The following is a 16322-nucleotide window of genomic DNA, read 5'->3' as shown; positions in this document are numbered from 1 at the left end:
AGACCTGCCCAATGAAAACTACAAGACTTTAATGAAACAAATTGAAGAAGCCACAAACAAATGGAAAGATATCCCGTGTTCATGGATTGAAAGAATTAATATTGTCAAAATGTCCATAATACCCAAAGTCACCTATAGATTCTATGCCATCCCTATTAAAATTCCAAGGGGCATTTTCCAAAGAAACAGAAAAAAAAATCCTAGAATTTGTATGGCTAGCCAAATAGCCAAAGTAATCTTCAGAAAGAACAAAACTGGAGGTATCACATTTCTTATTTAAAAGTATACTGTAACCCACAAACGTATGGCCAACTCATCTTTGACAAAGCAGGAAAGAACATCCAATGGAAAAAAGACAGTCTCTTTAACAAATGGTGCTGGGAGAACTGGACAGCAACATGCAGAAGGTTGAAACTAGACCACTTTCTCACACCATTCACAAAAATAAACTCAAAATGGATAAAGGACCTGAATGTGAGACAGGAAACCATCAAAACCTTAGAGGAGAAAGCAGGAAAAGACCTCTCTGACCTCAGCCGTAGCAATCTCTTACTCGGCACATCCCCAAAGGCAAGGGAATTAAAAGCAAAAGTGAATTACTGGGACCTTATGAAGATAAAAAGCTTCTGCACAGCAAAGGAAACAACCAACAAAACTAAAAGGCAACCAACGGAATGGGAAAAGATATTTGCAAATGACACATCGGACAAAGGGCTAGTATCCAAACTCTATAAAGAGCTCATCAAACTCCACACCCGAAAAACAAATAACCCAGTGAAGAAATGGGCAGAAAACATGAATAGACACTTCTCTAAAGAAGACATCCGGATGGCCAACAGGCACATGAAAAGATGTTCAACGTCGCTCCTTATCAGGGAAATACAAATCAAAACCACACTCAGATACCACCTCACGCCAGTCAGAGTGGCCAAAATGAAGAAATCAGGAGACTATAGATGCTGGAGAGGATGTGGAGAAACAGGAACCCTCTTGCACTGTTGGTGGGAATGCAAATTGGTGCAGCCGCTCTGGAAAGCAGTGTGGAGGTTCCTCAGAAAATTAAAAATAGACCTACCCTATGACCCAGCAATAGCACTGCTAGGAATTTATCCAAGGGATACAGGAGTACTGATGCATAGGGGCACCTGTACCCCAATGTTTCTAGCAGCACTCTCAACAATAGCCAAATTATGGAAAGAGCCTAAATGTCCATCAACTGATGAATGGATAAAGAAATTGTGGTTTATATACACAATGGAATACTACGTGGCAATGAGAAAAAATGAAATACGGCCTTTTGTAGCAACATGGATGGAACTGGAGAGTGTGATGCTAAGTGAAATAAGCCATACAGAGAAAGACAGATACCATATGGTTTCACTCTTATGTGGATCCTGAGAAACATAACAGAAACCCATGGGGGAGGGGAAGGAAAAAAAAAAAAAAAAGAGGTTAGAGTGGGAGAGAGCCAAAGCATTAGAGACTGTTAAAAACTGAGAACAAACTGAGGGTTGATGGGGGGTGGGAGGGAGGGCAGGGTGGGAGGGAGGGCAGGGTGGGTGATGGGTATTGAGGAGGGCACCTTTTGGGATGAGCACTGGGTGTTGTATGGAAACCAATTTGACAGTAAATTTCATATATTAAAAAATAAAAAAATAAAAAAAAAAGAGTTAGTATCCAAAATCTATAAAGAATTTATCAAACTCAACACCCAAAACACAATCCAGTGAAGAAACGGGAAAAAGACATGAATAGACACTTCTCCAAAGAAGACATCCAGATGGCCAACCGACACATGAAAAAATGCTCCACATCACTCATCATCATGGAAATGCCAATCAAAACCCTAATGAGATAACACCTGACACCTGTCAGAATGGCTAACATTAACAACTCAGGCAACAACAGACGTTGGCGAGGATGCAGAGAGAGGATCTCTTTTGCATTTTTGGGGGCAATGCAAGTTGGTGCAGCCACTCTGGAAAACTGTATGGAGATTCCTCACAAAACTAAAAATAGAACTCCCCTATGAACCAGCAATTGCACTACTAGGCATTTCTCCACGGGACACAGGTGTTCTGTTTCAAAAGGACACATGCACCCCCATGTTTATAGCAGCACTATCAACAATAGCCAAAGTATGGAAAGAGCCAAATGTCCATTGATGGATGAATGGATAAAGAAGAAGGGGTAAATATATACAGTGGAGTATTACTCGGCAATCAAAAAGAGTGAAATCTTGCCATTTGCAACTATGTGGATGGAACTGGAGGGTATTATGCGAAGTGAAATGAGTCAGTCAGAGAAAGACAAAACTCATATGACTTCACTCATATGAGGACTTTAAGAGACAAAACAGATGAACATAAGGGAAGGGAAACCAAAATAACATGAAAACATGGAGGGGACAGAGCATAAGAGACTCATAAATATGGAGAACAAACAGAGGGCTACTGGAGGGGTTGTGGGAGGGGGGATGGGCTAAACTGGTAAGGGGCACTAAGGAATCTACTCCTGAAATCATTGTTGCACTATATAATAACTAATTTGGATGTTAATTTTTAAAACTAAAAATAAATACTAATTAATAATAAAAAAAAAAAAAAAAAAAAAAAAAAAAAAGTATACTGTAATGCAATAATAATCAAAATGACGTGCTACCAGCATAATATGGAGACATAGACCAATGGAACAGAATGGAGGCTCAGAAATAACCCTCCAATTAATGTCTACCAATATTTGACAAGGTAGCCAAGAAGATCCAGTGGGGAAACAATATTCTGTTCAATGAATAGTATGGGGAGAAAATGGATACCCACATGCAGGAAATAAAATTAGGTAAACACTTATACCTCTCAACAGTTAACTAAAAATGGATAAAGGGCTTAAACATAAGACCCCTAACTATAAAACATCTAAAAGAAAACATAGGGAAGAATCTCCTTTACATTGGTCTTCAAAATAGTATTTTGGATATGACACCAAAAGCACGAGCAACCAAAGAGAAATCAACAAGCAAGACTACAGCAAATTAAAAAGTTCCTGTACAGGGGCACCTGGGTGGCTCAAGTCGGTTGAGCATCCAACTTCAGCTTGGATCATGATCTCATGGTTCATGGGTTCAAGCCCTGAATGGGGCTTGGTGCTATCAAAAGTTCCTATAGAGCAAAAGTAATGATCAACAAAATGAAAAGCAACCTATAGAACTAGAGAAAATATTTGTAAACCATCTAGCTGATAAGGGGTTAGTATTCAAAATATATTTAAAAAAAAACTCATACAACTCAATACAAAATGAAAACAAGCAAACAAAATGGGGAGAGGATCTGGATAGAATTTTTTTTTTTTTTCCAAAGAAGACATACACATGGCCAACAGGTCAGTGAAAAGATATTCAATGTCACTAATCATCAGAGTAATGCAAATGAAAACTACAATAAGATATCGCCTCAGACCTGTTAGAATGGATACCGTCAAAAGGCCAAGAAATAACAAGTTTTAGTGAGGATGTGGAGAAAAGGGAACACTTGTGCCCTATTGTTGGAAATGTAAACTAATGGTTTAGCCAGTATGGAAAACAGTATGGAGGTTCCTCAAACAATTAAAGATAGAACTACCATATGATCCAGGAATCCCATTTTGAGTTATATATCCAAGGAAAAGAAATCATTATCTTTAATTTTTAATTTTTTTTTTACATTTATTTATTTTTAAGAGACAGAGTGAGACAGAGCGTGAGCAGGGGAGGGGCAGAGAGAGAAGCAGACACAGAATCTGAAGCAGCCTCCAGGCTCTGAACAAGTGGTCAACGCAGCCTGATAAGGGGCCCGAACCCAAGAACCATGAGATCATGACCTAAGCTGAAGTCGGAAGCTCAACTGACTGAGCCACCCAGGCACCCCAAAATCATTATGTTGAAGAGATATCTGCACTCCAATGTTCACTGTAGCATTATTCACAATAGCCATGGTATAGAAACAAACTAACTGTCCATCAACAGATGAATGGGTAAAGAAATATGAAGTAGACAGATATTATAAATGATATTATATAGACAGGTAGATCTATCTATCTATCATTTATCTATCCAACTATTACCTATCTAACCATCTATCTATCTATCTATCTACCTCTCTATCCATCTATCTACCTACCTAATGGAATATATTATTCAGCCACGAAAATACGGAAATCCTACCATTTGTGACAACATGAATGAAACTTAAGGGCAGTATGCAAAGGAGTTAAGTCAAACAGTGAAAGACAAATACTGCATGATATTACTTATATGTAGAATCTAAAAAAACTGAATTCATAGAAACAGATAATATACTGGTGGTTGCCAGAGGCAGGAAATGTGGGTTGAGAGAAACAGGGAAGGTGGTCAAAAAGATACAAACTAACAGTTACAAAATAAGTAGGTTCTGGATATATAATGCACAGCCCGGTGACTACAGTTAACAATAATATACATTTGACAGTTGCTAAGGTAAAAGATTTAACCACAGAACAAAAGTTACAACCACATGAGGTGATATACGTTAACTAGATCCATCATGGTAATCATTTCAAAATAGATACATTTATGAACTCATTATGTTGGATACCTAAAGTAATACAATGTTATATACCCATTACATCTCAAGAAAAGTGGGGAGAAAAAAGACAAGATAGCTGCAGGCCCATGTTTATTGCAGCCTTATTCACAAAAGCCAAGCTATGGAAATAACCTAAATGTCCATCAATGGATGAATGGATACAGAAGATGTGGTAAGTATTTAAGATGGGATTTATTAGTCGGCCAGGAGAAAGAAGGAAATCCTGCCCCTTGCGAAAGCATGGATGGACCTTATGATAAGTAAGGTAAATCACACAGAAAGACAAATACTATATGATAGCAATCCCTATGTGGAATCTAAAGAAGTCAAACTTGTAGAAACAGAGAATAGAATGGTGGTTATCAAGGGCTGGGTTTCAGGAAATTGGGTTTCAAACCTGCAGTTAGAAAATGAATTCACTATGGAGATCAAAGCACAGCATAGCACTTATAGCTAATGCTGTATTATGTAGTTTAAAGCTGTTAAGAGACTAAATCTTAAAAATTCTCACTACACAAAAGTAATAATAATCATATGATATGTCAGAAATGCTATGAGGTAATCATATTGCAATATATAAATGTATCAAATCAGCATGTTTTACGCTTTAAACTTACACGGTGTTATATGTTGATCTTATCTCAATTAAAAAAAAACTCAAATAAAAAGCTCTTTATTTCCAGATATTTAAATGTGAATTAAGTATGAAAGTCATATACCACGAAACATTCTTTAAAAATTTTTTTCAGCAATAAAAAAGGTAAAAATAAAAAATGTTTCCAGTTTGCTGGCTATAAAAAAGCAGGTGGCAGGAAGATTTGACCCATTCCTTGATTCCTGATATAAAAGTTATAAATTAGAAGAGCTTGAACAAAGTGAGGTAGCCAAGAAGATGCAATGGGGAAACAATATTCTGTTCAATGAATGGTATGGGGAAAAAATGGACACCCACATTATCATGTCCCTTAACTGTTTGAGTACAAACAGAATAACTGTTACATATCAATCTGAGTTAAATGAGTTCATTTCTTTAATATATTAAGAGCCTTAAATATTCACTAAGGAAACCTCTAGTAATTCAATATAGAAATAGTCAAATGACCAAAACAGAACATTTACCAGAAGGATCTATAAATGGCTCTAAAGCATTGAGCAGATACTCAGCTCCCTCAGAATAAAAGCAACGTAAACATTTAACAAAATAAATAAAATAAATAGATGCAATATTACCACTAAAGACCTTAATAACATTATAAAACTTTCAAATTTCCAAAAGATGTGCACCTATGTCCTAGGCAAACAAAGAAAACATAGATCATATAGCAAAAAATAATCATAAAACACATATGCACAAACACACACACAAAATAAAGAGATGAAATTATGGGTAAGCTGTTACATCAACAAAAATAAATGGGATAAAGCATCCGTTGAAGTTGCTGCTTGTATAAAATAAAAATTGCTGATTATGAAATGCATGTAAGCAAAATGACTAATGATATTGAAAATAAAAATATGGCCAATACCTGTTTGGGATTTATAGTAAAAAAATTAAATAAATTAGTGATTCAATAAAATAATGCCTCGCATATGTAAGAAATCAACACTTTTGCACACAGTTCACTTGCGTCAAGTTAAAAACTGAACAAAATTTACAGATACCACTAAAGCGATTTGTTTTTCCTTTTCTTTCTCCCAAAGTTACCATCTAAACTGAGGTTGATGCAGATAATTTGCAGGCATGTTTTTTATGCATTTACCATAAATATTTATTAATAAATAACACAGAAAACCATTTTATGTATTTTTTTACATTGCATCGTGTTCAAAACCCAAGGCTCTTTTGTTTTAAGACTTTTTTTCTTCAGATAAATGCTCTTACTTTCACCACCATTTCCTATACCACAACCACCCACCCAACATCAGCTGCGAATTTACCCAACGCTTTTATTTCTTTTTTTTTTGAAAACCTAAATTGTGCTTAACATTTGCTGTTGCTAACTTTGTATTGTGTATTTGTATTTTATATTTAAATTTTGCTTATATAACCCTCCAAGCAAATAACATGAAGCATAACATAGTAAATGCTTCATGAATATGGACCAAATACCAGTAGAAGGATTCACATGACAAGGGGATCATATAACTTTATAAAAGAAAGAATTTGTGGGGTGCCTGGGTGGTTCAGGCAGTTAAGCATCCATCTTGATTTTGGCTCAGGTCATGATCTCATGGTTGGTGAGTTCGAGACCTGCATCCAGCTCTGCACTGACAGAACGGAGCCTGTTTGAGATTCTCTCTCTTGCTCTCCCTCTGTCCCTTCCCTGTTCTCTCTCTCTCTCTCTCAAAATAAATAAATATTTTTAAAAAAGACTTTGAGAATTTGGTAATCCATTTAAATTCAGAGTAATTATTGAAAGCTATGGATTTAATGTCCTTGTGTTATCTGTAGGTTTCATGCATGTGATGATGTCTCTGGTCCTTTGTAGTCTTTGCAGTGTTCCACTCACAGAGCCCCCTGTAGAATCTCTTGTAGGGCTGGCTTATCCTTTAGTTTTTGTTTGTCTGGGAAAGTCTTTATCTCTCCTTCTATTCTGAATAACAGCCTTGCTGGATAAAGGAGTCTGCATACCAGATCATAATGCTATGAAACTTGAAACCAGTCACAAGGAAAAATATGGAAGGCCTCCAAATGCATGGAGGCTAAGGAACATCTTACTAAAGAATAAATGAGTCAACCAGGCAATTAAAGAAGAAAATTTAAAATATATGGAAGCAAATGAAATGAAAACACGACAGTCCAAACTCTGGGATGCAGCAAAGACAGTCATCAAAAGAAAATACATTGCAATCCAGGCCTAGCTCAGGAAACAAGAAAAATCCCAAATACAAAACCTAACCACACACCTAACGGAACTAGCAGCAGAACAGCAAAGAAACCCCAAAGGCTGCAGAAGAAGAGAAATAATAAAGACTAGAGCAGAAATAAACAATATAGATTAATAAAAAAAGACCATTAGAACAAATCAATGAATGTAACAGCTGATTTTTCTTTTTGAAAAAATAAACAAAATTGATAACCCACTAGCCAGACATCTCTCAAGTCTGGGAAAAGAGAGAGAACCCAAACATAAAATCATAAATGACAGAGGAGAGATCACAACCAACACCACAGAAATACAAACAATGATTAGAGAATCCTGTGAAAAATTATATGCCAACAAACTGGACAACCTGAAGAAATGGACAAATTCCTACACACCTACACACTCCCAAAACTCAAATGGCAAGAAATAGAAAATTTGAACAGACCCATAACCCATAACAGACCAAGTGAAGAAATTGAATGACGGAGCAAAAATCTCCCAACAAATAAGAGTCCCGAGCCAGATGGCTTCCCAGGGGAATCCTACCAGACATTTAAAGCAGAGTTCATACCTATCTTTCTCGAGCTCTTCCAAAAATAGACATGGAAGGAAAGCTTCTGGGCTCATTCTATGAAACCAGCATTTCCTTGATTCCCAAACCAGATAGAGACCCCATCAAAAAGGAGACTTACAGGCCAATATCACTGATGAACAAGGATGCAGAAATTCTCAAAAAGATACTAGCAAATCAAATTCAACAGCATAATAAAAGAATTTTTCACATGATCAAGCGGGATTCATTCTTGGGCTGCAGGACTGGTTCCATATTTGCAAATCAATCAATGCGATACAACACTTTAATAGAAGAGAGGATAAGAACCATAGGATCCTGTCAATAGATGCAAAAAAAAGCATTTGACAAAACATAGAATCCTTTCTTACTAAAAAAAAAAGTCACGATAGAAGGAACATACCTTAATATCATAATAGCCATATATGAAAAGCCCACACCTGATATCATCTTCAATCAGGAAAAACTGAGACCTTTTCCCTGAGATTATTGACATGACAGGGATGTGCACTGTCACCACCCTTGTTTCACATAGTGTTGGAAAGTCCTAGCCTCAGCAATCAGACAACAAAATGAAATAAAACACATCCAGTTTGGCAAAGAAGTCAAACTTTCACTTTCCACAGATGACATGATACTCTCCATGGAAAACCCAAAAGACTCCACCAAAAAGCTGCTAGGACTGATACATGAATTCAGCAAAGTTGAAGGATACAAAAGCAATGTACAGAAGTCAGTTGCATTTCTATACACAATTAATGAAACAGCACAAAGAGCAATCAAGAAATCGATCCCATTTACAATTGCACCAAGAACCATGAGATACCTAGGAATCAACCTAAGCAACAATGTAAAAGATCTATATGCTGAAAACTATAGAAAACTTATGAAAGAAATTGAAGAAGACACAAAGAAATGGAAAAACATTCCCTGCTCATGGGTTGGAAGCACAGATAGTGTTAAAATGTCAATACTACCAAAGCAATCTACACATTCAATGCAATCCCAATCCAAATTGCACCAGCCTTCTTCTCAGAGCTAGAACAAACAATCCTAAAATTTGCATGGAATGACAAAAGACCCCAAATAGCCAAAGTTATGTTGAAAAAGAAAACCAAAGTGGGAGGCATCACAATCCTGGACTTTAACCTCTACTACAAAGCTGTAATCACCAAGACAGTATGCTATTGGCACACAAACAGACACACAGACCAATGGAATAGAATAGAGAACCCAGAAATGGACCCACAGAGGTATGGCCAACTACTCTTTGACAAAGCAGGAGAGAGTATCCAATGGAAAAAAGACAGTCTCTTTGGCAAATGGTGTTGGGAGGTTAGGACAGCAACATGCAGAAGAATGAAATTGGACCACTTTCTTACACCACACACAAAAATAACTCAAAATGGATGAAAGACCTAACTGTGATACAGGAAACCATCAAAACCCTAGTGGAGAAAACAGGCAACAACCTGTTTGACCTCAGCCACAGCAACGTCTTACTTGACACATCTCCAAAGGCAAGGAAAGTAAAAGCAAAAATGAGCTATTGGGACCTCATCAAGATTAAAAACTTCTGCATTGCAAAAGAAACTATCAACAAAACTAAAAGGCAACCAATGAAATGGGAGATGATATTTGCAAATGAAAGATCAGATAAAGGGTTAGCATCCAAAGTATATAAAGAACTTACCAAACTCAACACCTGAAAAACAAATAACCCAGTGACAAAATGAGCAAAAGACATGAATAGACATTTTCCAAAGAAAATATCCAGGTGGCCAACAGACACATGAAAAGATGCTCAACATCACTCATCATCAAGGAAATACAAACCAAAACCACATTGAGATACCACTTCACACTGGTCAGAGTGGCTGAAATTATCAACTCAGGAAACAACAGATGTTGGCAAGGATGTGAAGAAACGGAAACCCTCTTGCACTGTTGGTGGGAATGCAAACTGGTGCAGCCACTCTGGAAAACAAGGTAGAGGTTCCTCAAAAATTCAAAAATAGAATTACCCTATGACCCAGCAAGAGCACTGCTAGGAATTTACCCAAGGGATACAGGAGTGCCAATGCATAGAGGCACATGTACCCCATTGTTTATAGCAGCGCTTTCAACAACAGCCAAATCATGGAAAGAACCCAAATGTCCTTCAACTGATGAATGCATAATGAAGAGGTGGTATATATATACAACGGGATACAATTTGGCCGTGAGAAAGAATGAAATCCTGCCATTTGCAACAATGTGGATGGAACTGGAGCCTATTATGGTAAGTGAAATAAGTCAGTCAGAAAAAGACAAATATCATATGTTTCCACTCATATGTGGAACCTCAGAAACTTAGAAGACAATGGAGGAAGGGAAGGGGAAGAAATAGTTTCAAACAGAGAAGGAGGCAAACCCATAAGAGTCTCTTAAATACAGAGAACAAACTGACTTTTTTTTGGGGCGGGGTGCAGGGGAGGGGAAAAATGGGTGATGGGCATTGAGGAGGGCACTTGTCGGGATGAGCACTGGATGTTGTATGTAAGCAATGAATCATGGGAATCTACTCCCAAAGTCAAGAGCACACTGTATACACTGTAGGTTAGCTAACCTGACAGCCAATTATATTTAAATAAATAAATAAGTAAGTAAATAAATAAATAAATAAAGTGAATGGGCAGCGCCTGGGTGGCTCAGTCAGTTAAGCGTCCGACTTCGGCTCAGGTCATGATCCCACAGTTTATTGGTTCGAGCCCCACTTCGGGCTCTGTGCTGACAACTGGAGCCTGGAGCCTGCTTCAGATTTTGTGTCTCCCTCTCTCTCTCCTCCTCTCCTGCTCCTGCTCTGTCTCTCTCTCATTCTCTCTCTCAAAATTAAATAAACATTAAAAAACTAAATAAAAAAAAAAACAACGTAAATGTTTCAGGGCACCTGAGTGGCCCTAGTCAGTTAAGCGTCTGACTTTGGCTCAGGTCATGATCTCACAGCTCTTGAGTTTGAGCCCCACATTGGTCTGTCTGGATCAGCACAGAGCCTGCTTCAAATCCTCTGTCCCCCTCTCTCTTTGCCCCTCTCTGCGCATGCACTCTCACTCTCTCAAAAATAAACAAACATTTTTTTGAAGGGTAAAATGTGTAAATGTTTCTAGGAAGATATTTGTGGTACATATTTCCTGTGCATCAAGGCAACTGGCCTAATTTTGTTCGCAGTGGAAATTTCTGAACCTCGAACAGAAATCATTTGTGTGCAGTATCATTATTTCATTATAATGTTGAAAACATTCTCAGCATTGGCGTAACTCCTTATGAAACGAGCTATAGACAGTGCATGAACAATTTGGAAGAGTTTGTATTTTGCCTTGGGTTAATCAGTAGGTTCAGTTGGTGTTTAGATATCTTTAATTTTTGCAGGATGATCAGCTTATATTAATAATTCCAAGTTTAGTCACACACACACACACAAACCATCTACAGTCAAATATAACCATTACCCTGATTTAGGATATTTTATGAGCTGAACTATACTCCCCTCCCTGCCAAAATATCCATATATTCAAATCCTAGCCCTAGCGCCCCAGTTGTGACTGTTTGGAAAAATGGTCTTTAAAGAAATAATTAAGTTAAAATGAGGCTTTTAGGGTGAGCCTGTTTCCAATATGACTGGTGTTGTTGTCAATAGAGGAGATTAGGACATAGATGCAGAGAGGAGATCACGTGAAGAAATGGAGAAAAGACAGCCGTTTCCAACCCAAGGAGAGCGGCCTTAGAAGAAATGAACCCTGCTGACATCTTGATCTTGGACATCCAGCTGCCAGAACTAAGCCTTCCGGTCTGTGGCACCTTTTTAGTGCAGCCCTAGCAACCAATACGGGCAGTGTTATGCATCTAATCCCCACTGCAAATACGCAGCACAAGACAATCACAACAAGTGCATCATGCATTCATTCATCCCTTCAGTATGTACGCATGTAGTTATCCTCTGGCATTACAAAACAGTCATGGTTCAAGGGAAAATTTCAATCTAACAGCCAAAACATAGATACTACCATATTGCAAATAAATTATAAATGTGCTTTGCATGCAAACTCTGCAGGCACACAGAAGAAGGCACCAAGTGTACCTGTTTTCATGGAACACTGAAGTCCTGAGACTTACACAACAACAAGAACAAAATTGCTACTTAAGCAGGGCAGCCGGACAGGAATGAGCGAGAAAGCAAAGCAAAGCGATGACAACCCACAGCCAACTGATAAGTTGTTTAGTGGTTAGCATTTATTTCTCTCAGTTCTCTGAAACCATGCCTAAGGCTCTTAATATCTTAAAACATTCTCAAAAGGCAATAGGTTTAACTGTTTGAATCCGGCAGGAATCATTTTGTTCACATTTCTGTATCTGAAAAAAGCTAGTGAATGGTGCGTACAGGTCCATGTGTCATTGTTAAATGAGGGGAACGTGAGTGGGGTGATAGTGCTGCACTCTTCACTTCTCTCTCACCTTCCAATACCCCTCTGCATTCCTCCAACAATCGACCATTCTCCAATTCTCTGGGCGGGAAGGGGGAAGACACTCTACTGAAAACACCGTCCTTGCATCTTGAGGATTTTTGGATAAGGTCACCTCTGTTCCCCTGTTTCTCATTACTGAACACCAGGTCAGAAATTTTTTTTTTTTTTCTATTGTGGTAATAACACCAAAAATTTACCTTCTTAACAGTTTTTAAGCATATGGTTCGGTAGTGTCTGTTAACTATATTTGCATTGTGAATCATTTCATCTTGCAAATCTGCAACTCCAAACCCATTAAACAAAGTACTGCCCACTGCCCCCCCCCGCCCCCGCCCACCTCCAGCCACTGGTAACCAAGTGGTCTCCTTGCTGTTTCCGTGAACTTTACTACTTTAGATAATTCATATAAGTGAGCCAATACACTATTTGTCTTTTTTGAAACTGGCTTATTTCACTTAACATAACATCCTTAAGATTTACCATATGGTGTTGTGCTATGTGCCAGAATGCCCTTCCTTTGCAAGGTTGAATAATATTCTATTGCATGTATATACCATATGTTGAGGTCCTTTCTTTTTTTCTTTCTTTTAATTGAAGTGTAATTAACATACAATGTTATATTCATTTCAGGAATACAACATATTGATTCAACGATTTCCTACATTACTTGGTGCTTAACCACGGTAAGTGTGGTCACCATATAACATTATTACAATATTCTTGACTATATCCCCTATGGTGTACTTTTTGTCTTCATGACTCTTTATTTTATAACTAGAAGTTTATGCCTCTTAATCCCTTTATCTATTTTACCCATTCCCCCACCCATCTTCCCTCTGGCAACCATCAATTTGTTCTGTGTTTAAGAGTGGGTTTTTTTGTGGTTGTCGTTTCTTTTGTTTTTACGAAACAAAAATGGGACATTTATTTATAACTAAAACAAAAACAAAACAAAAACAAAAAAAACCCTCCAAACACACAGAGTGAGAGATGAAATATAAACACAGCAAGTTCCACCCCACCCTTATTTCTCCAAGCCTCCATGGTCAAATAGAATCTCTGGAGAGAATATCTGGACAACAGAGTTGCAGTCAGTGCTGCCTCTAGTCTGGACTCCTGCTGCGTCTTCGGTCACCTCTCCCCTTGCCCTTGGGTGGACCTTGAACAAAACACCAGTCCACACTGGTGGTGCATAAATGCTGTCCCATAAAATGCTGGCCACTGAGTTCCTCCATAGCAACCTGGGTCTCCTTGAATGTTTCTTACTCAACTAGAATATACCCCTTCAGGTATCCTGTGTGCCTGTCCACGTTGAGGTGGATGTTTTTTTATTTCCGCACACTCTCCAAATTTGTCATGGGTGTCTTCTCCGGTGGCTTCCTCCTGGACTCCAGTGACAAATAGAATTCAGCTTTCAATAGAGTGCTGTGGTCCAGGTTCATGGCCATCCTGTTCCACACTGTCATAATCCTCCCACGTCCTGCTCGAGACCCTTCTTTGAAGCCAAAGCCATGTCCCTTCCATTTCTTCACCTTTTCTTTCAGTTTGTGAATGCTTTCCTCACTGTCCTTATCCGTGGCGAAATCCTCGTTCCTGGCCTCATAGGACCCAGTTCTTGAACAGTGTTTTTTTATTCATTTATTTCTTTGTTTTGTTTTTTAGGGCCCACATATGGGTGAAATCAGGTAGTATTTGTCTTTCTCTGACTGACTCATTTCACTTAGCATAATACCCTCCAGCCCTCCAGGACCATCCATGTTGTTGAAAACAGCAAGCCCTCATTCTTTCTTATGGCTGATTAATATCTTTATCCATTCATCTATCTATGGCTACTTCTTGGGTTGCTTCCATATCTTGGGTCTTGTAAATGATGCTGCTATAAGTGTAGGAAGGCATGTATCTTTTCAAATTAGTGCTTTTGTTTTCTTTGGGTAAATACCCAGTAGTAGGATTACTGGATCGTATGGTATTTCTGTTTTTAATTTTTTGAGGAACCTCCATAAAAAACCCAGTTTCCCACAGTGGCTGCACCAATTTACCTTCCCACCCATCTCACATGAGGTTTTGCTTTTTTTTTCCCCTCTACATCCTCACCAACACTTGCTATTTCTTATCTTTTTGATTCTAACCATTCAAGGTGTCAATGTATCATATTTTCTTTATCCATTCATCTCTCAATGACTCTATGGGTTGCTTCCAACTCTTGGTTATTGTGAGTAGGGTTGTTCTGAACATGATTATGCAAATATCTCTTTGGGCCTCTGCTTTCAATTTTTTTGAATGTATCCCCAGAAGTGGGGTTAAGATGTCATATGGTAGTTTCACTTAAAAATTTTAAGGAAGGTGTGATGCAAGCAAAAACACCCTTCGGACAAGCATAGGACCTGACGTGTCTGACAAGATGCAGGGAAGAAAAAGACAGCTGAAGGGGAAATAGATCGTGAGGTGAGGAGTCAACATGGTAGAAAAATAGGGGGACCCGAAGTTTCCTCATCCCTCAAACACAGCAGTATAGAGGCCAGAAGACTTGGAATTCTGGGCATCCAGGCTACAGAGTGACAGAAACATCTCCAGGGGCCCACGGGAACACCTTGGCGGTCCATAGGTGCATGATTGCAAGTTGGGAAAAATAAAATGGGTGGTGTAGGCACAGAGAGGAGGGATCCCCTTCTGTGGAGAGACACAAGGAAGAGAAAAAAAGGCTGTGGAAGTGTAGGATTGTATTTGGACAAGAGAAAAATCATGGAACAGGGAACGGAAAAAAAGAGAGAGAGAGAGAGAGAGAGAGAGAGAACCAATTTCTAACATGATCCAGGGTTGCAGGACTTTCTCCGAACTGGGGCCTGCCATCCTGTACGCGTGCCTATGGGAGAAGAAGGACCAGCTCTGGGATCTGTAGTGAGCTCAGAGGTACAGTTGGACAGAGCAGTCCTCTCCCTTAAGTGCTATGGGGAAAAAACATGTAGCCACTCACCAGCCCACCAGCCAGAGGCCCTTTGTCAGCTTGCTGGGTGGAGTGGCACTACCCTGGAACAGGGGCACACAGATCAGGATCCTTTAAGACACTGGGGTTTGCAATCCAACCAAGCACCTGGGAGGCATGGGAGACTGTGAAGCAGGATAAACCACCTGATTCATGCCCACGAGGCACTGTGAGGACGGCCTGAACAGAGTGGTCTGGGACACCCGGTCAGGGGAGGAGAGACGGGGGTGTCACGATTTTTCTCCCCATCACCAACAAAGTGGGGCTTCAGGGAATGGGACAGAGGGTCCACAGTGGAGGCGGGGCCAACCTACACAAACCACGCCCCTTCTGGTAACCTGCGTATCTAATGGAGAAAGACTGACCCTGACCCAGCCAGATGGCCCCTCCTCTAGACCAGTGCAGCCACTTGTTCCAAGTCACCATCAGATATTGGTCCAATGGTTTTGCATTTTCTGATTTGATTCTCGGTCAATGCTTTATATATACATATATATGTATATATTTCCTTTTCTTCCTCTTGTTTCTTCCCTTCTCTATTCTAGTTGTGGTTTGTTTAAGCAGACATTTTTGATCTATTGTTTTGCACCACTTCTGTATCTCCTCCTTTATTTTCCTCTCTCTCTGGATTAAGCCATATAGTTCTTCTAATTCTCTGCCTGGTCAATATGTTTTTTCCTCTTCTCTCTTTCCCCACCCCTGTCATTTCTCTCTTTGTAGGGGATAAGGCTTTTTCTGCCACCTCCCCCCCCCTTTTTAATTTTTTTCCGGGGTACTTCAATGAACAAATCAAAGCACACC

At 39.0% G+C, this 16322-nt stretch overlaps 1 pseudogene; it reads right to left on the bottom strand.

Moving 5' to 3' along the window:
* Nucleotides 1–13629: 13629 nt before the first annotated feature.
* On the bottom strand, nucleotides 13630–15388 carry LOC122225340 (annotated as a pseudogene).
* Nucleotides 15389–16322: the final 934 nt, after the last annotated feature.

This window comes from Panthera leo, chromosome B4 (assembly GCF_018350215.1).
Source record: "Panthera leo isolate Ple1 chromosome B4, P.leo_Ple1_pat1.1, whole genome shotgun sequence".
NCBI classification, from domain to species: Eukaryota; Metazoa; Chordata; class Mammalia; order Carnivora; family Felidae; genus Panthera; species Panthera leo.
Note: the sequence above shows the minus strand (reverse complement) of the source record. Positions and strands in the feature narration are given on the sequence as shown.